The following is a 25987-nucleotide window of genomic DNA, read 5'->3' on the forward strand; positions in this document are numbered from 1 at the left end:
GCTGTGTGGAACTCATCATGTGAAAAGTATTGTCCACTAGACTGGCTGGCTGTCACCCATTTAGCATCTAAAACTCTGACCAGGGAATCTCCACCCTGTAAGGCAAAGATAACCAGAATGTTCTGAGGCTGGGAGCTATGACCCAGGTTCCACCAGTCACGAGTGTTTAGCCCAGGTATTGCATTTCTTGTCCACGGCCCAGTATTTGCCAAAATCCATTCCAGAGAGGGGGAATTTTCAGAGGTAGTTATGGCAGCACTCCTAATGGTAGCCAGGGCCATCTAACACCAACAGGACTGGCCACGCTAACTACCGTGTCTGTGTCTGATGGTGTCTTCATGCCTGCCACAGAGCCATGGAACTTGAGGTTATTTTCATTGTGAAGCCTCTCTGTTCTTCAGGCCCTCTGTTAAAAAAAAAATAATAAATTACCCTTTCTTTTTGTAAATTCCTTTTCTGCCTCAGGTATCAAGAAGCGGTTTCTCTTAGTTTCAACTACAAATCCTGCTATATACATACATAGGTACGTATGTATACATGTGAGTGTGTGTATAAATTGAAATTGTCCTCTGATTCAGGGTTCTCTAGAGGAACAGAAGCCATGGAATGAATGAATGCATGCATATGTACATATGTATATAATATTAAAGAATTTAAATAGCCACAACTGCCAGTCACATCTGAGAAGCCAAGAACCTGGTAGCCACTAGGTCGGAGAGGTGGTGTTCTGGCAGTTACAGTCCCACGGTAGCAGCCTCTCACTAAGGAGCCCACCCTGTAGATGCTCAGTCCACAAGACCAGAAGCCTCAGCAGTCCAGTCTGCTACAGAAAAGCCGGAGGGTTCTAGAAAGGCTGGTTCTGATACCAGTGAGCCAATAAAGGGATAATCATCTCGGTGGTAAGAGGTAAGGCCACTCGAGCAAAAGGCAAGTAATCTTCTCTCTACTGTACCCCTTTTTGTCGGGATTGTTACTGGCAGATGCCACCCACAACTTATAGCCATTAAGGCAATTGCAACAGTTCTTCAGATGAGGATCCCTGCTTAGGTGACAGGGTGACTCTAATTAATCATGGAGTTCTTTGTTGTTGCTGTTTTTGCTTTTTAAAGATTTATTTATTTATTATGTATACAGTGTTCTGCCTGCATGTACACCTGCAAGCCAAAAGAGGGCACCAGATCTTGTTACGGATGGTTGTGAGCCACCATGTGGTTGCTGGGAGTTCAGGACCTCTAGAAGAGTAGGCAGTGCGCTTGTTTCCTGTGTCCCTTCATATTAAGGTCAAGCATGATAGCTTGTTCATGCCTCTAATCCCAGAAACCAAGAGGCAGAGGCAGGAGGATTACAAGTTTGATACCAACCTGGGTTACAGAATGTCTTAGTTAGGGTTTTTATTGCTGAGAAGAGACATCATGACTATGGCAACTCTTATAAAGAAAACATTTCATTGGGGTGGCTCACTTACAATTTCAGAGGTTCAGTCCATTATCATCATGACAGGGAGCATGGTGGCATGCAGGCAGACATGGTGCTGGAGGAGTAGCTGAGAGTCCTATAACTTGCAGGCAACAGGAAGTTGACTGAGGCACTGGAGGTATCTTGAGCACAGGAAACCTCAAAGCCTGCCACCACAGTGTCACATTTCCTGCTACAAGGCCATACCTCCTAATAGTGCCACCCCCTATGAGATTATGAGGGCCAATTACATTTGATTTACCATACACAGCAAGACTTTGTCTCAAAAAACAAACAAAATGCCTCTTTGAGTGATTGGCTTAAGCTTCTTCACTCTCAGCACAGAGAAAGTAGTGGGGTCACAGCTACAGCCCTCTAACTAGTCAAACAGAAAGAACCAATGCTTCTCATGGAGCCAAGATACAGCTGCCCACATCTGGATGTCCTTTGTCAAGGAGAAATAACCGGCTTGTTTAATTGTTTTGATTCAGGGTTTTCTATTGCTGGCAGATAAATGTTATGAACTTCAACCGGCTGCTTAGCCAGGAGGTAATGAGGCTGGAAATGACAGTGTCTGCACTCCTGACCTTCTATCTCAAAAGGGAGTGGTAAGCAGAGAGAGCACATGTAAAACTACATAAAAACTGCATTGAAAAGAGAAATTCTGAAAACCTAATGAGGAGACTATAATTGTGGAGACTTGAATAAGAGACTGGGGTGAAAATCCCAATAGTGTGCAGGTCCTCGCTTTAATCTCTCAGAAAGGCAAATCGAAAATAATACTTTCTTTACGTCGTGAGATTTTTTCAATCTATAAAAGCGCAAAGGTAATCACAATAAGATCTCATCCTTCACCTATTTGACTGGCTAATATAAAGAAAACAAGACTGGAAAAAGTACAAAGACAACTCGCCAAACTAGTGGAAACACATGAACTGTGGACCAACAGCTGAGGAGACCCCGTGGGACTGGACTGGGCCCTCTGGATAGGAGAGACAGTTGTTTGGCTTGAACTATTTAGGGGGCCCCCAGGCTGTGGGAATGGGACCCATCCCTAATGCATGAGCTGGCTTTTTGGAACCTAGTGCCCATGGTGAGACACTTTGCGTAGCCTTGGTGGAGGGAGGAGGGGCTTGGACCTGCCTGAACTGAATGTACCAGGCTCTGCTGACTCCCAATGGGAGACCTTTCCTCGGAGGAGATGGGAATGGGGGGGGGTGAGTTGTGGGGGGAAGGCTGGGGGGCCGGGAGGAGGGAGGACAGAGAAATCTGTGGTTGGTATGTAAAATGAATAGAACATCTCTCAATAAAAAAAATAAAAATGAAGAGGACAAGAGCTAGCAAGTGATGGGGAGTAAGTGAAAGGGGAAAAAACCTCTTGCATACTTGGGCACTATACATTGGTACAGCCACTAATATTGAGGTTCCTTGTAACAGGAAACTTAAAAGGTCTTATTAATGAAATCAAACCTGAGGCCAGTTATTGGGGTGATTGCTGGAAGATCAGAGAAGCAGAACAAGCCACGGCTATCTCACCTTGCTAGTTCCTCAGGTGATCCTGTTTCCTCAGGCTGGAAGCTTCTGAGTCCTCCTCCACATGAATTTCAGCTGAACTGTGTTGCTCCAAAGCCTGAACGCTTAATCAACCAAATGCTTAACTAACTACATGTTTTTCTCCTTAATTCCTGGTCCTCATGCCTTATATACCTTTCTCTTTCTGCCCCCACTCCCTGGGATTAAAGGTTGGGTTTCTGGGATTAAAGGCGTGGGTCACAGTGCTTAGCTGTTTCTAAAGTGGCCTTGAACACACAGAGATACCTGGCTCTGCCTCCCAAGTGCTGGGGTTAAAGGCGTGCACCACCACCGCCCAACTTCTGTTATGGCTTACTCTTCCCATTTTCTAGCCACCATTTTTGGTTTGTTCTAGTGGCTGTCTGTTCTCTGACCCCCCCAGATATGTTTATTTCAGGGAACACACAATATTTCAGGGAACACAATACCCACCACAGTTCCTTGAAAAACTAAAACTTAAGCTGCCACATGATTCAACAGTTCAATTTATGGCAATATACCTGTGGGGGACCAGCACGTATATTTACCCCAGGGACTCTTGAGGAATGAGGGATAAGAGACTTAGGTATAAATAGAGAGGAGAGAAACGCAGGATAGCCTTGGGTGGGCCTGGATAAGGATCCAAAGGGCTATTATAGCAATGCCAAGGGGAAGGGCAAAGGACCTTCCCCTTGCTAGTTATAGCCAAATGTAGACCCTTACAAACACCTAGTACTCAGGCCTGTGGTCCAATTATCCTCTTATGCAGTCCTGCTGGGTACAGCCACCAGGAAACCTAGTGGGCTCCACCATGGACCCAAAGGAAAATGAAACCAAGACATCTGAGAGAGGCTAGCAGTTGGAATCAACCAGCGTGGCCCCCATAGGAAAGTGTGGTGCATAGAGGGTGGATTATTAGAACCATGAGGAGGGAAATCCTACCATATGTGACTACTTGCCTTCCTGTGGAAGACAAAAACGAGGCAGGTACAGAAAGATGGGTAAGGAATGCATACGCTCACTCACAGGAGTAGAGAGTAGTGTGCTGGACAGCAGGCTCTGTCGGGTGTGGCTGTACAGGAGGGAGGTGGGGATGTTGATCAGAGGGTAGAAAATTACAGCCAGGAACATTTAAGGGACCTTTTGCCAATGCAGTGACTGTAGTTAACAGTTTACCCACTCTTGAAAAACACAGAGTATTTTAAGTGTCCTCATTTTTACCACACAAATAACTATGTAAACCAATGCATCGGTCAGTTAGCTACAGCTGGCTATTTATATGCTTCAAAAGGTCATGTACAAGCCAGGCAGTGGTGGCGCACGTCTTTAATCCCAGCACTTGGGAGGCATGGCAGGCGGATCTCAGTGAGTTCGGGGCCAGCCTGGTCTACAGCGTGAGTTCTAGGACAGCCAGGGCTATGCAGAGAAACCCTGTCAAAAAAAAAAAAAAAAAAAAAAAAAAAAAAAAAGAAAGTTTTGTACACAACAATGACACTTCCTCCTGTTTAAATACAGAAAAGGGCTAAGGAGGTGGCTCAGTGGTACAACACTTAGACCTGAGACCTGGGTACAGTCCCCAACACCACACATACAAGAGAAAGAAAGAACTGATAATATATTTCTGGTATAGAAGAGATGAAGTAAGTTCTCTCTCTCTCTCTCTCTCTCTCTCTCTCTCTCTCTCTCTCTCTCACACACACACACACACACACACACACACACACACACACACACACACTGATTCACTTGCTCTAGCTCCCCGATTCCTCATTCTGCAGGGAGCCAGCAGCCATGTTGCTAGATCACTCAGGCAGCCTACAGAGATGCTAACTAACACAGTGACAAATGGCTCCCAGCCAATGCCAGTGGAAACTGAAGCTGCCTGCCAACCCTGACACCCGCGAGCCCAGAAGTCCTGCTCAGGCCTGAAGTTGTCCAGAACTGAAGCCAAAACCTTAACTACGACCTCACAAGAGAACCATTTCTGAACCAGACTCAGAACTACAGAAACTTTAAGAAATCAGTGGGCTTTGCTGGTATTATTTTAAACTAAAAATAAAAAGATTCTAAATTAGAGATATGATGATCGATTACAGAGACAAAAACCAGAGGACATTTAAGGAAGAAAATCGAGTTTAACGAAATTTTAGTTTTTGCTTTTCTACCTCATAAAAACAGATGCACAGACTTTTCAGATTCCCACAGTAAAGTATCTGTCCTGAAACAGACTCCCAGAGGTAAGACCTTACCACACAAAATTCTGCCCTACTCCGACGTGTTGGGGAATCAAACGGGTCTGGCATGCACTCAGCAGCCTACCCATAAGCTACATCTCCAGCCGCATTTTATCATATTTGTGAGTGTGTGCGCACAAGCGTGCCAAGGGGCACTTGCACATGTATGGGCATGTGTGTACTCTCAGAGGCTGAAAGAGAGCATAGGAATTATAAATTTAATAGTAAACTAACTTCAATCTCCTTTTTTTAATTTTAACTTTTTTTATTATTTTATTTTAGTTTTTTGAGACAAGGTTTCTCTGTGTAGTTTTGGTGCCTGTCCTGGATCTTGCTCTGTAGACCAGGCTGGCCTGGAACTCCCAGACATCTGCTTGGCTCTGCCTCCTGAATGCTGGGATTAAAGGTGTGTGCCAGGCCAGGCTATAGTGGCCCACAACTTTAATCAGGAAGCAGAGCCAGGCGGATCTCTGTGAGTTCAAGGCCAGCCTGGTCTACAGAACAAGATCCAGGAAAGGCGCAAAGCTACACGGAGAAACCCTGTCTTGAAAAAAAAAAAAAAAGTTTGCAAGGGCTGGAGAGATGGTTTAAGAGCACTGGCTGCTCTTCCAGAGGTCCTGAGTTCAATTCCCAGCAACCACATGGTGGCTCACAACCATCTGTAATGAGATCTGGCGCCCTCTTCTGTATACATAATAAATAAATCTTTAAAGGCGTGTGCCACTGCCCAGCCCACTCTCCTTTTCTATGGATGTCTAGTGCATGCTTTTGTAGCCCACAGTGGTAAGGTCTGTACTAAAATGTTTTAAAGATTTAGTTTCTGGGGCTGGGGATTTAGCTTAGTGGTAGAGCGCTTGCCTAACAAGCACAAGGCCCTGGGTTCGGTCCTCAGCTCTGGCAAAAAAAAAAAAAAAAAAAAGATTTAGTTTCTGCTTCTGTGCAGATGTGTATGTCTCTACCTTTACATGCTCTGTCATTATGGGTGCCCAAGGGGGCCAGAAAAGGGTGTTGGGTCCCCTAGAGCTGGAGTGAAAGACAGTTGTGAACTGCCTAACATGAGTAAGTGCTGGGAGCCCAGCTCATCCTCTGGAAGAGCATCAAACACTCCTAACCACTGATGTGAAGTCTCTCCTGCCCATACTCCTTTTTCAAGCTTCTGCTATATTAGTTTATTGAAAACCCTATGTCTATAAAGTTTGACCTCCCTTCCCCAACCTCATAGAAAACCCTGACACGTTTCTTTTGGATCTCTCTTCCTGGTTTTGCCCAGCCATTCAACATCCTACTGTAGCCTACTATGAGCACAGGACCACGCTGTACCTGCTGATGTAAGGATGGACAAGATACTGCGGTTGAGTTTGAACTTTTTACTCAGTATTGAAAAAAATAAAAATGGTACACATGGGCCAGTGAGATGGCTCAGCAGGTAAAGGCACTTGCTACCAAGCGTTATAATGACCTGAGTTCAATTCCCAGGGACACATAGGTTGAAACAGAGAGCTGACTGCCATAAGTTGTCCTCTGACTTCCACAGATGTACCTAGTATGTACACGCCCACACACACATACCACACACACATACCACACACACACACACACACACACACACACACACACACACACACACAGTAAACAAAATGTAATAAAAATGGTATACATACTTTGTATCCTTATAACTTAAGAAGCACTCCTTAAAGAGGAATTAGGTATACAAAATTGGTAGTATGAAAGAATATTTAGAAAATAAGTCATTACAAATTAACGGACACTTGGCAACATGAAGCCCATTTCTGGCTTTTCCTCGGGCACTTGACAGAGAGGCTTTTTCATAAATGCACACTGGTTATGAGCGCAACTCCCCACCCCCACCCCAGGCCATATTTCCTGCAGTTCTCAGCACCCATGAGAGACCTGATAACTGAAGTACCAGGCTATTCAAACACTATTATTAGTCCTCTGTTGCTGTGTACCTGAGTTTTGTGGAATATTATTTTAACTGAACAAAGATACATTTGCTTATGCTTCAGAATACTGCTTTAACTGGGCAAAGATGTGTTACATTTGTTCATGTTCATGCTGCAGAATATTACTTTGACTGTGTAAAGGTATGTTACATTTGTTTATGCTGTGTTTGTTTAACAATGTAAGGATGTGTGTTTAATTACGTAAAGATGTGTTGCATTTTGTTTTTACCTTGCCGGCTTACGGTACCTAAAGGTCTAATAAAAAGATGAACGACCAATAGCTAGGCAGGAGAGGAACAGGCAGGCCTGGCAGGCAGAGAGAATAAGTAGGAGGAGAAATCTAGGCCTGAAAACAGAATGAGAGAAGAAAGACAGAATGAGGAGGAAACAGAGGCAGACATGCCTGGGGCAAGAATCCAGGCACACGCCAGCCAGCCAGACACAAGAAGCAATGAAGGTAAGATGCACAGAGGAAAGAAAAGTAAAAAGCCCCAAGGCAAACGGTAGATAAAGAGAAACAGGTTAAGTTAAAAGAGCTAGCCAGAACTGAGCCTAAGCTAGGCTGAGCATTCAAAACTAATCATAAGTCTTCACGTCATGATCTGGGAACTGGTTGGTGGCTAAAAGAAAAGGCCTGGTAGACTTGAGATAAGCAAAGTAGGGAAGAGAAAAAAAATTATGTTCAGCCCATCATCACTGACTCAGTGGTAGAGTGCATGGGCTCTGCCTGTACACTGCTATGCTCCCCATCATGATGATAATGAACCTCTGAAACTGTAAGCTGCCACCTCAATTAAATGTTTCCCTTATAAGAGTTGCCATGGTCATGGTGTCTCTTCACAGCAATATAAACCCTAAGACCAGTTGATACCAGGGACTGGGTTTTTGCTGTGATAGGCCTGACCGTGTTTTGTTTGGAATAACATGGACTTTGGGAGTTTGTGTTAGGTAAGTAGTGGAATGCTTTCAGCACTGCTTAAGAGGCATACCAGTAGGAGCATAGAGACAGTGGTGCTGAAAGCCATTTGATGAACTGTGGGAATCAAGATGTTTCAGAGGAGAAGTATGTTAGTATGAGGCCTAGAGACTAGTCTTGTGATATTTTGGTGAAGAAAGTGACTGTTTTTTGCCCTCGTCCAAAGAGTCTGCCTGAGGCAAAGGTGAAGAGTTTTGGATTAATTCTGTTGGCATAGGAAATCTCAAAACAACCCTGTATAGACTCTGTTGTGTAGATATTAGTGGTAACTCTATTGAAGATTTATAATGAAAAGGAGCAAGTGAGCAGAGTAAATTACAAAATATAAATTTTGAGGAGAAAAAGAGCACCAGGAAATGGAGCTAAGTAGAGCTAAGCCCTGTGTGCAAGGAGATAAATGGATTAAGAAATGGAATATAGAGAGAAGTGACCTCAGAGCAAGATCCCACCCAGCTAAGTTTCCAATTTGTGAAAAGGAACTAAAGAAAAGATTAGAGCCAGGTATGGTGGAGCACACCTTTAACTCCAGCAGTGGCAAGGGAGAGGCTGGCAGATCTCTGAGTTTGAGGCTAGCCTGGTCTACAGAGCAAGTTTCAGGATAGCCAAGCTTAGGCAGTGAAGGTAACACTCAAAAACAGAAAGTTGGTAAAAAATGTAATTGAATGAGGGGGCCAAGTTCTAGCCCTAGTAAGTAGTAGAACTTGGCAGCTTCAGCCACATGGTTCCAGCTTTAGAGATAAGGACAGAAGAAATGGGTCATGGAATTTGCCTCTACACCTAAAGAAAGCCCCTGAGGCCAGGCATGTGTCAGGGCATGTCCCTGAATGGAGGCCTGGTAGAGAGGCCATTGCATGAAGCTGTGAAGTTTAAGCCTAGATTGCCTTAGAGAATCCAAGATGTTAGAGATGCCAGAGCTGTGGGATACCTGCCAAGGAGAGCTGGTAACAGGAAATGGAAATAGCCCATGGGAAAGAATGTGTTGCAGTCAACAAAGCTGAATGGAGTTGGAGATCTGAAGAACACTTTGATTTCAGACATGGAGATGCAGTTTGGAGTTTGCCCAGCTGGTTTTCAGTCTTGCTTTGGTCCAGTATTTCCTCACTATGCTGCCTTCCCTATATTTTGGAATGGTAATACATATCCTATGCCATTATATGTTGGAAGTATGTGATCTTTTTTTATTATTATTTTGATTTTATAGGGATTACAGCTAAGAGATTGCATGAATCTCAGAAGAGATATTAAACTTTGGACTTGTAAACATTGTTGAGACTGTGATAGAGTATGGGGACTTTTGAAGTTGAACTAAATGCATTTTGCATTATGATAGTGTTGCAAGCTTATGTGGGCCAGGGAGTGGAATGTAGTGGTTTGAATGTAATTGGCCCCCATAATCTCACAGGGTGTGGCATTATTAGGGGATATGGCTTTGTTAGAATGGGTATGGCCTTGTTGGAAGAATTGTGTCACTCTGGGGATGGGCTTTGAGGTTTCCTATGCTCAGGATACCACCCAGTGTCTCAGTTGACTTTCTGTTGCCTGCAAGATTTAGGACTCTCAGCTACTTCTGCACACTGCCATGCTCCCTGTCATGATGATAACAGACTAAACCTCTGAAACTGTAAGTGAGCCATCCCAATGAAATGTTTTCTTTATAAGAGTTACCATGCGGGCTGGAGAGATGGCTTAGCCGTTAAGAGCACTGTATGCTCTTCCAGAGGTCCTGAGTTCAATTCACAGCACCCACATGGTGGCTCACAACCATCTGAAATGAGATCTGGCGCCCTCTTCTGTATAATAAATAAATAAATCTTAAAAAAAAAAAAAAAAAAAGGAAAGAAAGATATATAGAATAAAGAAAAGTAAAAATACTCAGAGGCAAAATGTAGTTAAAGAGAAGTGGGATGATACAAGTTAGAAAAGCTGGCTAGAAACAAGCCAAGCTAAGGCCGGGCATTCATAAGTAAGAATAAGTCTCTGTGTATTTATTTGGGAACTGGGTGATGGGTCCCAAAGAGTTTAAAAAAAAAAAAGAAAAGAAAAAAGAAAAAACAACAACTGCACTCCATCCTTTCCACCAGTTCTTACATGCTTTTCATTCCCTTATTCTTGATGTTCCTGTGCCTTGGATAGAGTAATACAGATGTTTCATTCACAGCTAAGCATTCAACAATAACTTGTCCTCAGAACTTAAATCAGTTATACATTTCTCACTGCAAAAAACAAAACAAAAAACTTCACCAGGCGGTGGTGGCACACACCATTAATCCCAGCACTTGGGAGGCAGAGCCAGGCGGATCTCTGTGAGTTCAAGGCCAGCCTGGTCTACAGAGCAAGATCCAGGACAAGAACCAAAAGCTACACAGAGAAACCCTGTCTTAAAAAAAACAATTTAAAAAAAAGCTTCTCTGATCAAAGACATTAGCACCACTAACCTATGAACATAATCATAATTTGTAAGAAAGCAGTTTGATAAATATATCATGTACATTTAGCAGTAAATCTCCAACTCAATCCTATGTCCTTTCCAACTGTGGGCTATTGACCAGGTTTAAAGAACCAGACATGAATTCCCTCCTGTGCAGCAGGCTTTAAGGTTTATTTATTCATTTTTATATGTATGATTATTTTACCTGCATGTATATATGTGTATCATATATGATGTGCCTTGTTCCCGGCAGAAGCCAGAAGGTGGTGTTGGATCTCCTGTAACTGGAGGCACAGATAGTCATGAGCTACCATGTAGGTGCTGAGAACTGAATCCAATATCCTCTGCAAAAGCAGCAGGTGCTCTGGACAACTGAGCTCTCTCTCCACACCCTGCAGCATGCCTTAAATCCTTTTTTTTTTTTTTTAAAGCAGTTGCTTACTCCACCAATGCACCACTGGGTATATATTATCTGATAGATGACAATGTCACATGCAGGGCCACAGTTGAATAAGACTGTTGATGACAATTCTCTTCCAGCTGCCCGTGTAGCACCTTCTGGAGTCTAACTTCTGCTGCTCATACTTGGGCAGCAAGTGCTCCTAACCACTGAGCCACCCCTCCAGTCCTCTTTTGTTGAGCTTCTGTTCATGTACATGTTGGATGTTGAGCACAGTTCACCTCGTGCCCTCCTAATCACCTTTTTCTTGTTCCTCCCCCTCCGATTGCTTCCCTTGTCTCCTTAGACAGCTCTTTACTTCTACTCTCAAGACACATTTTGTGTGTCTGTACAAAACTGAAAATCCAGGAAATACAAGTAGGAGAAAACGTGGGTGCAATTTTATTTCTGCAGTTGCCTTTATTTGCTAGTGTGATTGTTTTCTGTTGCATCCATTTTCTTGCAAGTGACATTACTTCGTTGTTGTTCTTTAAGGTAGAAATGCATTATGTGGGTGTAGCCCATTTTTCTTAGCACTCCTCTGTTGTTGGATACCAAGGTTGGTTCCACACTCAGCTGTTGTGTATAGTGTTGCAGTAAAGATTGACGTATAAATATCTCTGTGATGTGTTATGTTGGAGTCCTCTGAGAAATTACCCAGGAGTGACATAGATGGGTCGTATTGAAGATCTATTGTTAGCTTTTTAAGAAACCTCCATCCTGATTTCCATAGTGGCCGGACTAGTTAACATTCCCATGAACAATGAGTGTATCAGGGTTATCTTTTGTCCATGTTTTCATTAGCATTTTCTGTTATTTGTTTTCTTATTTTTTGTCATTCTGACTGAAGAAAGATAGAATCTCAATGTAGTTTTGATTTACAAACTAATGGCTTTTTTTTCATATTTACTGGTCATTTGTAGTTTATCTTTTTAGTGATTTAGTTTTATGTGCATTGGTGTTTGCCTGTATATATGTCTATGTGAAGGTGTCAGAACCCCTGGAACTGGAATTACAGATAGTTGTGAGCTGCCATGTGGGTGCTGGGAATTGAACCCAGGTCCTCTGGAAGAGCATCCAGTGCTCTTACCCACAGAGCCATCTCTACAGCCCCCTGTAGATAATTCTTTGAGAACTGCCTATTCATTTCATTAGTCCACTTGTTGATTGGCTTGTTTGCTTTCTTGTTGTTTAAGTCTTTGAGTTCTTTGTATATTCTAGATACTACCCTCTACCAGATAGATAGCTTGCACTGATTTTCTCCCATTCTCTAGGCCATCTCTTCACTTTTCTGTATAGAAAAGTTTTCCTTTCTGTATAGAAGCTTTAATTTCACATGTCTCATTTGGCAATTGTTGGTCTTATTTCCTGAAGTACTACTGAGAAATCCCTTGCCTGTGCCTAGAGTTTCACGTCTGATGTTAAGGTCGTTGAATGATTTGGAGTTGAATTTTGTGCAGGGTAAGATACAGGAACTTAGCTTCATTCTTCTACTTGTAGATATCCATTTTCCCCGCATCATCTGTTTTAAAGGCTTTTTTCCAATTATTTTTGGCATCTTTGTCAAAAAGTCAGGTGGTTGTAGCTTGAATGAGTTTCTATCTGGGTTCTCTATTCCATTGAGCTCCGTGACCGGTTTTGTGCCAGGACCATGCTGGGGTTTTGCTTGTTCATTTACTATGGCTCTCTGATCTACTCTGAAATAAAGTGTGATGATGTAAATAGATTCCTTTTATTCAGTGTTGCTTTGAGTATCTAGGATCTTTTGTACTTCCACGTGAGTTTGAAAATTATATTTTTTTGTCTCTGTGAAGAATCACATTGGAATTTTGATGGAGATTGCATTGACTCTCTAGCTTGCTTTTGGAAGCACAGTCATTATATTAATTCTATATAGACTGCATAATTACATATAGTCACAATATTATCTCTTTATATCCATAAACATGGGAGGTCTTTCTATTTTCTTCTGTTTGTTTGTTTGTTTTTGTTTTCAAGACAGGGGTTCTCTGCATAACAGCTCTGGCTGTCCTGGAACTCACTTTGTAGACCAGGCTGGTCACAAACTCACAGAGATCCACCTGTGTCTGTCTCCCAGAGTACAGGGACTAAAGGTGTGCACCACTACAGCCAGCAATCTTCTTCAATTTTTTTCTTCAGGGTTTAAAAGTTTGCATGTAGAGAGTTTTTATTTCTTTGGTTGGGTCCAGTTCAAGTTGTTTTCTTTTCTTGTGTTATTTTGGTTTTGCTTGAGGTTGGTCTGAATGGGATTAGTTCCCTTTGGATAATGTAATTCTATATACAAGGCCCCAAAGATGAGCCAGGCAAGGGGGCATATACCTATAATCCCAGAACTTTGGAGGTAGAGGCAGAAGGACCAAGAGTTCAATGGCCTGACTGGTGATACAGAGTGTCTAAGATCAGCTTGGACTACATGAGATCCTGCCTCAATAAACAAACAAATAAACAAGGACCCAACACACCTCCATCAGAAAACTTAGAGTGTGGGTGCATGTGTGGAGGTCAAAAGACAATTTCAGGGAGTTTTTCTACCACGGGACCTGGGAACTGAACTCATGACACCAGGCTCATGCAGCAAGAGCATTTATCCACTGAGCCATCTTTCAGGCTTGCAAGTATTTTATCGAGAACGTTTACATCTGTGTCCATCAGGAAGACTGACGTGTCAGTCTCTTTTTGTTGTTACCTTATCTTTTCTAGTTTGAGTATGAGGGTAATCTTGACTCCAGAAACTGAATTTGGAAACCTTTTCTATTTCACGATAATTTGAGGAAGATTGATATTAGTTCTTAGAAAGTCTGGTGGAGGTCCACAGTGAACCTGTCTGAGCCTGGGCATTTCAAACTGGGAGGCTCTTTGGATTGCTTCAGTCTCCTTTTGCAGTCTAGATCTCTTGCAAATTGCTTATTTCATCTTAGTTTAACTTTCATAGCCCATTTACATCTAAATGGTCATTTTGATTAGATTTTTTCCAATTTGGTGGATTGTAAGATTTAAAGATAAGTCCTTACAATCTTCTAGATGGCATTGGTATCTGCTACGATGTTTCCCTTTTCATCTCTAATTTTACTAATTTGGGTCTCCTCTCTCTCTGTTAGACTGGTTGAGTGTTGTTGATTTTATCTTTTCAGAGATCAAGTCTTCTTTCATTGATTCGTTATATTTTGTTTGTTTGCTCTATATGGTTAAACTCTGCCCTGACCTTAATTTTCTATATGACTACTGATTTTTGGGTTGATTGCCCCTAAGGTGCACATTAATTAGCATTCCCCTGTGACCTAATGATACTGGACAATTTTTCATGGCTAATGTGTTATTATATACCCTGTTTTGTAAAGTGTCTATTCTTCCCTTTTAACATCTTTACTCTTGTGTTTAAGGGCATCATAAATACTTGTGTTCTGTGGATTAGAACATTTGTAAAATCACCCCCTACCCACCCATAACCCCCTCCACATTGTCCTTTAGCTTCCTCATGGAGCCTTCACAGAGTACTTTTTATTTGGTAAGCTCAAGTTCAACAACTTTTTACATGGTACTTTCATGTGAATCTCTAAGGAAGCTCTGCCTAAATCTAGAGACTGACGAGTTTTATTCCTGTTCTCTGTTTTCCTCAAGAGGTTATATTTTGTCATGTGTGGTGGCATACACCTTTGATCCCAGCACCTGAGACAGAGGCAGGCAGGTCTCTGAGTTTAAAGCCAGCCTGGTCTTCATAGCAAGTTCCAGGATAGCCAGAGCTACATAGTGAGACCCTGTCTCAAAAAAAAAAAAAAAAACCTATTTCATGACTGATTTTGAATAAATGTTTGTATTAGTTTGAATTTTGTTGAATCTTTGAAAAATAGATGTCCCATGGTTTCAGCATAGTTAACTGAAAGTCTATCCTCTTATCAATTGCTCTTGCACATTTGACAAAAATCACTGAGCATATCTATGTGGGTGTTCTGAGTTCTCTGTCTTGTTCTATCAATCTGTCACACTGTGTTTAATATTAGGTAGAGTGACTCTTCCCATTTTATTCTTAACAAGATTAGTACTTGCAGAACCTATGCTTTATCATATACATTTTGGAATAGCCTTCTTTATAGACTTTCATAAATCTTGTTAAAATTTTTAAATAGGAATTTTTATTATAATAATAATAGGTAACTGACATCTGTACTAAGTTTATTTTTCCAACATACAGGATAATATTTATCCTTACTTGTTTTTTAGTTTTTAATTATGCTTTTTGGTTTTCATATAGATCTTTTATTTCTAATAAGTGCATATTATTTTCATAAGAGTAATATTTAAAGCAAAAGTATTTTATTTCCTTTAGAGCAATTGTTAATTGGGGCTACACTTTAAATTCTGGTTTCTGTGTGATTATTGTAGTATAGAGAAGTGTGGCTGATATTTGTGTGTGGATTTTGTGTCCTGATACCTTGTTTAATGCTTGGGGCAGGAGGTATTTGAATTCTTGGAATTTCCTATATTGACATTCATGTCACCTGACAAGTCAATCATGACTGAGACTGTGATGTCACATCTGAAATGAGCATTCTCCCTTTATAAGCTAATTTCCTCAGCTATTTCACTCCACCAAGGAAGAGCGACCAACATAAAAAGTAACTTCCTTCCCTCACACTGAGCGACGGTCTACTTTGGGACCTTGGTGGGTGTGAACCCACCAATTCCCGTGTCCATCCTTTGTCAGGAAGACTGTCAAATTGTGACAAGTCCTTTGAAGTTGTCCTTTGCATCTCCAGAAAGGAGCACTCGGTTGTTGTTTTAACAAACTTAGTTTGGGTTGCTGCAACCTCTTTGAGGCATTTCTCCTCAAATGTTATCCCAAATTCCAGGAACAGCAAGTCTTGCAAGCGACACTCATGATGGGAACTGAAATCACCGCCACAAGCCATAGTGGATCCCTGGAGCCAGGAGACTCTGCATAGCCAGACCTGCAGGAATGATCAATCCAGCCATACTTGACTAACTTTCCCAATACACCTGCTCCCTAGCCTGTTACTCTGATTCTCCCCCTGTATAATCCTGGAGCTATCATCAGCACCTCAAAGGCAGTATGTCTTAGTCAGTGTTCTATTGTTGTGAAAAGACACCATCACCATGGCAACTCTTCTAAAGGAAGCTTTGAATTGGGGCTGGCTTAGTTTCAAAGTTTTAGTCCATTATCATGATGGTGGGAAGCATGGCGGCATGCAGACAGACATGGTAATGGAGAGATAGCTGAGAGTTCTACATCTGGACCCACAGGAAGCAGGAAGACAGAGACACTGAATGTGGCATGAGCTTTTGAAAACCTGCAGCCCACCCCCAGTGACACACCTCTTCCAACAAGTCCACACTTCCTAATCCTTCCAAAGAGTGTCACCCCCGGTAACCAAGCATCTATGAGCCTATGGGGGCTGTTCTTACTCAAACGACCACACACTGCTTAGGACAGTGGTCTGCTGTCTGTCCTCTTGCTGGCCACACTGCAATAGAATCCTTCCTGTTCCACTACCAGTCTTTTCTGCTGTCTGGATTCCTGTAGGCAAGTGGCTAAACTTGGTCTTCTAGGGCCACTGGGCCCAGGAGTCTGGCTTAGGACCCTTGGAACAAAACTACTTTCCCAAGAAAAGCTTTCTTGACCTTTAGCTTGGTCAAGATTACGCAATGCTTTTTCATGGCATCCTGTTTCTCCATGGTGTTCATCATGGTTCATAGGTATGTATTTATTTGCATTTTTCTCTTATTACTAGTAATCTTTATGAGACTATAGAGCTTCATGAGGTAGAGACTAAACTTGTTTTGCTGAAAAACTATATTTTGAATAATAAATAAAATCAACTTAATTAGTCCATCAGAATGCACTTGTTAAACACAAATCTCAGAAGAACAAAAGTTCAGAGAGCAAGAATCAGAAAACAGGCATAGTGTCTCACACCTTTAATCCCAGTAGAGGCAGGCAGATCTTTGTGAATTCCAGGCCAGCCTGGTCTACAGAGTGAGTTCCAGATTAGCCAAGGCTACACAGTAAAACTCAACAGAAAAAAATATTCTTTTCAGAAAGTAGATGTATATATGGAGAAAGAAAAACAGTGAGAAAAGATTCTTAGTGGGAGAAATTCTTTCTTTTCTTACCAACAGTTTAAATGGCCGCATGCCTGCTTTCCCCCACACCCCTCTTCCCACTTGGTCCCCTTTTTCTCCTTTTCCTGCCACTTTCCAAATGAGCCAACTGAGAAAAGACTGAGGTTGAATCTCAGCCAATAAGGAACAGCCATGTTTCCTTTTATCTTAGAGATAACTTACAGAGTCCATCTTGTCCATGTGTGCTTGTTAGCCCAGTTTGGACCACGGTATACCCACTTCACCAAAGAATTGCAGGACTGGAGAGATGACTCAGCGGTTAAGAGCACTGGCTGTTCTTCCAGAGGTCCTGAGTTCAATTCCCAGCAACCACATGGTGGCTCACAACCATCTGTAATGAGCTCTGGTGCCCTCTTATGGCCTGCAAGCATGCATGTAGGCAGAATACTGTACATATAATAAATAAATAAATCTTTTAAAAAAATTAATTGCCCAACCAGGTTGCTTTTGCTTTGTTTGTGTGTTTCTTTGTGGGACTCAGAGATCATTCATTTCCATCATGAAGTACTTATTACAGCTAATATGGCATATAAAGGAAACTTGTCTCAATGATGACAGAGAGACAGCCGAGGCGGGAAAAGAATGAACTCACAAGCAAAAGCTTCCAACGGAGGCTTTTCCTCAGGAGTAATCAAAATATGGGACAGCATTGATAAAGAGAGCTATGTCTGCCTCTGTCCCCTCACACCAGAAGAAGCCATACTTTTTATAGGGTTTCTGGAACGAGCAAAGGCCTGGCAGGTTTCCACTAGTCATGAGAATAGCATCTATCTACCTGCCTGCCTGCCTGCCCCTCCATCCATCCATCCATCCATCCATCCATCCATCCATCCATCCATCCATCTATCCATCCATCCATCCACCCACCCATCCATATATCCATCCATCCATCCATCTATCCATCCATCCACCCACCCATCCATATATCCATCCATCCATCCATCCATCCATCCACCCATCCATCCATCCATCCACCATCCATCCATCCACCATCCACCCATCCATCTATCCATCCATCCATCCATCCACCCACCCATCCATCCATCCACCCACCCATCCATCCATCCACCCACCCATCCATCTATCCATCCATCCATCCACCCATCCACCCATCCACCATCCATCCATCCATCCATCCATCCATCCACCCACCATCCATCCATCCATCCATCCATCCATCCAACCATTTATCTATCTATCTACCTACCTATCATCTTGAGACAGGGCCATCCATCCATCCATTTATCTATCTACCTACCTACCTATCATCTCGAGACAGGGCCTCTGTCTTAGTTAGGGTTTCTACTGCTGCTATGAAACACCATGACCAAAAAGGAAGTTGGGAGGAAAGGGTTCATTCAGCTTACACTTCAGCATTGCTGTTCATCACTGAAGGAAGTCAGGACAGAAACTTAAACAGGGCAGGAACCTGGAGGCAGGAGCTGACACAGAGGCCATGGAGGGGTGCTGCTTACTGAATTGCTCCCCATGGCTTGCTCAGCCTGCATTCTTATAGAACCCAGGACCAGCAGCCCAGGGGTGACCCCACCCACCACGGGCTGGGCCCTCCCCCATTGATCACTAAATGAGAAAATGCCTTACAGCTGGATCTCAAGGAGGCATTTCCTCAGCTGAGGCTCCTTCCTCTGATGACTCTAGCTTGTGTCAAGTTGAAACACTAAACCGCCCTGTGGGTCCCAGTGATCAAATTCAGGAGTCATGTTTGGTGGCAAGTAGCTTTACTCAGTCATCTCACCAGACCCAGAACTGGATTTTTAAAAGAAACCTCTTCTGTCGTTTTTCATTCAATACAGTGGCTGCACCTTAAGCTGTCCCAACTAGTAAATGCAACTCCGCAGCTACCAACAGCAGTTCGGCTGCATGGGCCACAGCCAGGTGGGAATTCTGTTCCCTCAGGCACGGGATCTATCATACGGCTAAAGCAAACTTTATCTAAATCTCTACCCTTCCATGGAACTCAGGATTCAAAAGGTTGAGGTGAAATCCTGCTAGCTCAGAGAGGATGAATAGCAAATAGCTAACCTTCTCTCCTTGCTCGTGTCTCCCAGATAAAGGGCCGTCCTTCCACTCAGCTCCCACTTAAGAACCGTTGCTACACTTAGTTCCTTCCTACCACTTCCTGTCAGCTACTTGCTGACTCAGCCTCCTGACCCCAGGTTAATTTTAGTTAATCAAACAAATGTTACATGTCTTTGCATCATTAACAAAGGCAGCAGAAACAAACATAACACACCTTACAGAGTTAAAATAATACTCCACAACACTCTTCCTCATATTTTCGATCTATCTTTCCCTGCCCCCTAGGAGGGCCCTTACCTACCTCAAGTAGGCCAAAGCAATACTTACATGCTGTGCTGTATAATTTCTTTGGGTCTAGGGGTACCTTCTGCCAATTTAATTACTTTTTAATTACTAGGTAGCTAGAAAACAAGAACTCTAAACGAGAGACCCAAAGCATTAAAACATCCTACCTGGCAACGGGGAGGCCAAAGATCCTGTGCCAAAGGAGGTTCTGAACCCGTGTCCCACAGTTTCATTAACGGTGCTTGTTTCCCATCTTTTGTTTCGTCTTTTCTATAAAACTGTGAAAAATGGGAAAGCCAGAAGAAACATATGCCTTTCTGGTGCAGGCTTGGTGGATCCATTTTCCTCCGCCGGCTTCTATATCCTAACTTCTCTGGAACGTCAGAAAATTGAGGTGGCTCGTTCATGGACCTAAGTCTGGTTGCAGCTACAGTTGCCATGCCATTTTCAGAAGGATAGAGCTTAAGATAGTTTATTTTCTTCTCTATATCTCCCTATTCTTTCATTAAAAAAATGTATAAAGTGAGCACCGATGGGCTTTTTGTTTTGTTATATTTTTTACTATGTTTTGAGTTTACACACACACACACACACACACACACACACACACACACACGGCAGGATGGATATATAAACATGAATCTATGCCCACAGAGGCCTGAAGAGGCTATCAGATCCCCTGGGACTGGAGTTAAACACTCTGTGAGCAGACAACACGGTTGCTGGGAACCAAACTCAGATTCTCTGCAAGAGCAGTATGTGGTCTTAACTGCTGAGTGTCTCTTCATGCCCTATGTAGCTATTTTAAGACATTAAAATAAGTAATAATAAGACTACAGAGTGCTCTTGAGAAATGCTTCATTCATCTTTCCTAAAAATCCACACTCTTCCACACTGGCCTCTGCTTTAGCAAGAGGAGATGAAAGGGGGGAAGAGGAGATGGAGGTGTTGGCTTGCCGTTTCTTCCAGTGGCCAGAATGCAAGAGAAGGAGATTTGTGTGATAGCCACTTCTGAGATGCAAAGACTTGGCTCCCAAGGGAAGAATGAGATGAGGAGGAGGAAGAGGACATGCTAAAAATGATAAAAAAGATAGCCCTCAGGTCTAGCCTCTGGTACAGAGGAAGGGAAAATCTGTGATTCAGGCCCCAGAACTGTGATAATTTAAGGAACATTCTGCCCCCAGACTACCAAACCATGAAAGACTTTTAAACCTGGCTGCTGAGGCTGTAAGGTGTAGGGTGAGTGGGTCCAGACAAAGAGCTGTGGAAACAGAAAAGGTATGCAATACCAGCACATCCCTCCTTGAGATAAAAGACTCCACACTGAAGGAATATGAGGGAAATCAGTGTCTTTATGTACTGACTCACTTTGTTATCACTGGCTGTGGTCCCCACAATATCAGGGATGGAAAGATAATAGAAGCATAGGCATTACAGGAAAGTGGGGTTTGGGGCCCAGTTTACTGGGCCAGATAGGACCACGTTTACAGAAGAGTCGGGGAAGGGGTTAATTCAGCAAGGACCTCTGGACTGGTGTGGCACGTTCGTGGCTTTTTGGAGCCGCATAGTGAGGGGTGATCTTTATGAGGAAGGAGGGGCTCTAGCAGATGTGAATGATTTAGACTGGCGTGTAAACCAACTTTGTACAGTGCTACAGCAATCAAGGGAGGGTGAGGAAAAGACAAAGGAGTCCATTTGGGTGACATGGAGGTGAATGTGATGAGATTGGTGTCAAGCCGGTCTCTAGAGGGCAATTGGCAGGATGACAAACACTGACAGTACGATTCTGGGAGGTGTTGAAGCCTGAGCAGCAGCTGCCGGAGAACGTCAGTGATAAAGTGATGTAGGGGGAAATGAGTTTGTCCTGGAGTGGGCAGGGGTACCTCCAGAGTACATAGTGTACATGGCAAGAAGGAATACTAGGGGTGAAGATTGCTCACCCAACCTAGAGTCCTTTCAACATCCAGCTGTGGCCACCAGACGGAAAGGCCATGTTGCTGGCCTGGAGCCTGTCAAAAACAGGGAATTTTTAGGCTAGGCATGGTGTCATATTCCTTTAATTTCAGCACTCAGAATCAGAAGTAGCCAGATCTCTATGAATCCAAGGGCAGTTTGAGGTCTCCATGCTAACTTTCATAACAGCCAGGGCTACATAGTAAGATCCTGTCTCAAAAACAGGGATCCGGCTCCACAATAAGCTGGGTCATGGCCCTGCTCTCCACTAGGCCTGAGCTTGGCCCATGTAATATGGTCCCACTGAAACCAACGGGAGTGAAGAGGTGCATAGCAACCCCATGGCGGCAGCATCCTAGGATGAAGAAGCCAGATAGTCCGTCAAAAATGACTGGAGTGTAGAGTCATTGTAGATAGGGTGCTGTCCCCCATACACACCACTGTAACTAACATAGTGCTTTTGTTGAGACAACTACTCCAAGCCATAGGATGTCTTTCTTCATTGTGTGCCAGCCTTGCTAACATGTCTTTTTAACTCCTCCTTAGCCAACTTTAACTACTCCTTGCCTGAAGTAGACAGTGGTAGGCTGTCAGAGATCCAGTGCCCCTTATATTAGAAGGTTTCCTTATATAATGCTAACCTTTGAGTGTCTTAACGATTTGTAAAAGCATCAGGAAGAACAGAGAGGATGGGAATTTAAATGAAGGCACTCCCTGGTGCCATGGAGTTGTTTGGTGAAAGTCTAATGCCCAGGGTGGACTATTTCCCTTTGAGTTGTTGGCCAGAAATGCCCCTGAGGACACACAAACAATATAATTATTGCCACTATTGTTAACTGCAAGGCAAAACTAAGTGGCAACTCCTAATTTCTGAAGACACTGCATACTCTAGTTGCAGAACGTGGGGATCAGGTGGGAACTACGCTGGCAGCTCTCTTCTTCCTGGCTGGACTTCATAATGCTGAAAGGCACCACATAGGCTTCTGGGGAAGAGTTGGCACAACAGTCCTACCAGCATGCCAGGTAGGATGTGCCCACTGAGTGGAATAGCGGCACAACTATCATGGTTTAACCAATGACTTTTGGATTCAATTTAAAATCTGAACTCCATGAGTAACTCATGATTAATACTGTAATACAAATATCGGGGAAGATCATAGTGTTGATGGAAATGTTGGAGAATCCCACCTGAGCTACCGCATGCTACCAGGAAAATTAGGGTCCCCTCTTAGGATTCTTAGTTTCATTAATAAAAGAAGTTAAGAACTGACTCAGAAAGAAACTCAAGGACAGTTTTATTAGAGTTTTTTTTTAAAGCCCACAGGGACTGTAAATCCATAATTGCCCAAATAATAGTGATGAAGAAAAGGAAGAGAAAAGTCCACGTCATTGGAATTAAGCCAGGATGTGGCCAACCACATGGGGAGTAGAAAGGATTCGGAGAAAGAGTATAAAAGCCAGAGAAAGTATCTGTGGGCTCTGGCCAGCATGTGAAAGAGACAGAAAAGAAGGAAAAGGGAAAGTTAAGGTTTTCTGAGTAACTAATGAAAGCAGGCTACAACTCCATTAACAACCGCACTGTGGGCATGGTCTGGGAAAGAAAGAACTTGTCTTTTAGCATGACTTAAGGTTAATCAGTCTTTCTGAGGGTGGGCTCTTGACCAGGTGATTAACCTACCCAACTGGATTAACTCTTTAGGGAGGAGACATGGCTTGTCTCTCTGAAGTAGATTCATTCTTTTGAGCAGGAAATGGCTTTCCCTTAATGGATCTCCAATACTATTGTCACAATAAGCCCGGTGAGGGATGGCTGCTGTTCTTGTTAGATGGATATGATACGCCTGTTGAATGGCTTTCCAAACATTTGTGTTTGTGCCCATAGGTTATTGATCCTGTCATCCTCAGTTGGTACGACAGGGAAACTTCTTTTTATTTTGCACTGGAAAATATATTACAAAGACTCATAACTGCTCAAGATCCTAAGAATAAGTGACTGTTGCTATGACATAGTGGCCCAGTTCTCAGCAGTGAATGGAATAATCAGGCATCTACATCAATTCCTCCTAAGCTCAGAGAACATTGCAGGAAAAGGGCATAAAGAATTTAAGAGCCAAAGGAAAGGATAGCGTTGTGTAGATATTTCCTCTGAACTGAAACACTTCCTACCAAAGGGAGGAGGGAAACTTATACAGCTGACAAGGTCTAGGCAGTTCCTGAAACTTACATGACTCATAAGGTCCTTCTCCAAAGTTGTAAAAGCACTAAGCAGTTGCTGAGGAAAGAAGACTTTCCCATTAGCCAACCTGCCTGCAAGTTGTGTAGGGCATACCAGGGATGCAGCTTTTGTGAGTCATCACTCATTCTGAGGTGGGGCAGCTGCTTTTAAGTTACCTATATGCCTGTAAGTAACTCCTCACCCACACTGCTATAATTAACTATATGAACTTACTATTTCATTAAGCTAGACTTGGGTCTATTTTTTTTTCTTTTTTTTTTTTTTTTTGGTTTTTCAAGACAGGGTTTCTCTGTGTAGCTTTGCACCTTTCCTGAATCTTGCTGTGTAGACCAGGCTGGCCTCGAACTCACAAAGATGTGCCTGCCTCTACCTCCCAAGTGCTGGGATTAAAGGCATGCACCACCATCAACCGGCTATTTATTTTTTTAGTCTATTATTGGTGCACTATCTTGAGGTGAGTAGACATTTGTTCATATCTCCTCAGGAAAAGTCACACAATAAGAAGCTTTAGTTTCTCTTACCTGTGACTTCTCCATGGCGATCCCTGAGTATCTTCACAGGGTGGCCAGCTTTCTACTGAGCAAATGACCTAAGAGAATGCAGAGGCTACAGGTTCCCTTTATTATCTGCCTTTAGACCTATCTTTTCTACCTTGTTGTAGTCTGTCATCTAGGATCATCTCTGATTATATATGAGGAGGGTTCCTCACAGATATGATATGTAAGAATCATCTTAGCACTGACTACTGGGCTCATTGGTTTTGTTTTTGTTTTGAGACAGGGTTTCTCTTGTGTAGTTTTGGTGCCTGTCATGGATCTCACTCTTTAGACCAGGCTGGCCTGGAACTCACAGAGATCTGCCTGGCTTTGTCTCCCGAGTGCTGGGATTAAAGTCATGCAGCACGACTGCCCGACTTAGGCTCAATGTTTAAAAATTTAAAGTATCTTGAGAAACAAATGAAGATTCATTAAATGCAAATTCTCATAAGAGTGAATTTTTAGGCTGGGCATGGTGTCATATTCCTTTAATTTCAGCACTCAGAATCAGAGGTAGCCAGATCTCTATGAATCCAAGAGCAATTTGAGGTTTACATGCTAACTTTCATAACAGCCAGGGCTACATAGTAAGATCCTGTCTCAAAAAAAAGAGGTGACTTATTATTATTTAAATAGAAAACTTTTAATAGATGACTCAGTTATAAAACAAACAAACAAAAAAACAAACAAAAAAAAACCCTACTTCCAACTAACCTACAAAACATCAATTGCTTAAGTAAAGCACATTAATAATTGGCCATGAAAAAAATATTTTCATGCATTTCTTTTTTCTTCACACATCTCTTAACAATAAAAGTATATTCAAAGATGTTAGGATATTCCTTTATTATGAAAACATCATAGTGTACACAAACTAAGACAGCCAGAGCATCTTAAATAACATCACTTAAGGGACTGTCATCATTGTATGTGGTCTGCTCCTAACTGGGATGTCATCATGTGAGCATATATCCTTCCTCTGACTGACTTCCAGTCCTAGAGCACATTTGCCTTCACGTTTCAATGTTCTGAAAACTTCCTTGTGCAGCTGAATCCAAAAATCTATAGAAACAAAGTGTTACGGACTACAGAATGATGATTCTATGTGTTTGCTCCTTTACATGAGGCAATACTGGCATTCAGTTATGGGAAGGAAGTCAGCTTTTGGAAGTCTTGGACTCTAATACTGCACACAAATACTGCTAAAGTACCATACATAGATTTTAGTCTTCCCAAATTCACTTGGCCGATTTAAAGCTAACACCTATTGATTTCACCTATAAGCTACTAGAGCTGTGGTGTGTCTGTGTTGGGAAAAGTGCCAGAGAAAATGCTTGCCTTTATCTATGGGGGTACCATACTTGTCAGCATAGCCACCCCTCTTTCAGATCACCACACGCCCCTGTCTCTTAAGCTCCACTCTCCCTCACAACTATATTACTTGGCTGAGCACAACATCTCCCTTTCACTTTCCTGCTTCTCTCCCTTCCCCCAAGAGCAAGATGTCAAAGAACTTCTAGCTCACACTTAGCTACCTATTTCCAAGGCAAGATGCCTCTTCAAACACTATAATTCTGCTATTCTTAGTTTTCTAGAAATTTAATATCCATGTAATACTTGCTTAACTTTCAGTTATGTAACCTACAAATTCATTTCCAAGACTATATTGTGTACCAGCAGGAAAGATTGTACCAAAAGCTACTTGAGGATAATATAGCAGAAACACAGGGA

This window comes from Onychomys torridus, chromosome 2, assembly GCF_903995425.1.
Source record: "Onychomys torridus chromosome 2, mOncTor1.1, whole genome shotgun sequence".
Taxonomy (NCBI): domain Eukaryota; kingdom Metazoa; phylum Chordata; class Mammalia; order Rodentia; family Cricetidae; genus Onychomys; species Onychomys torridus.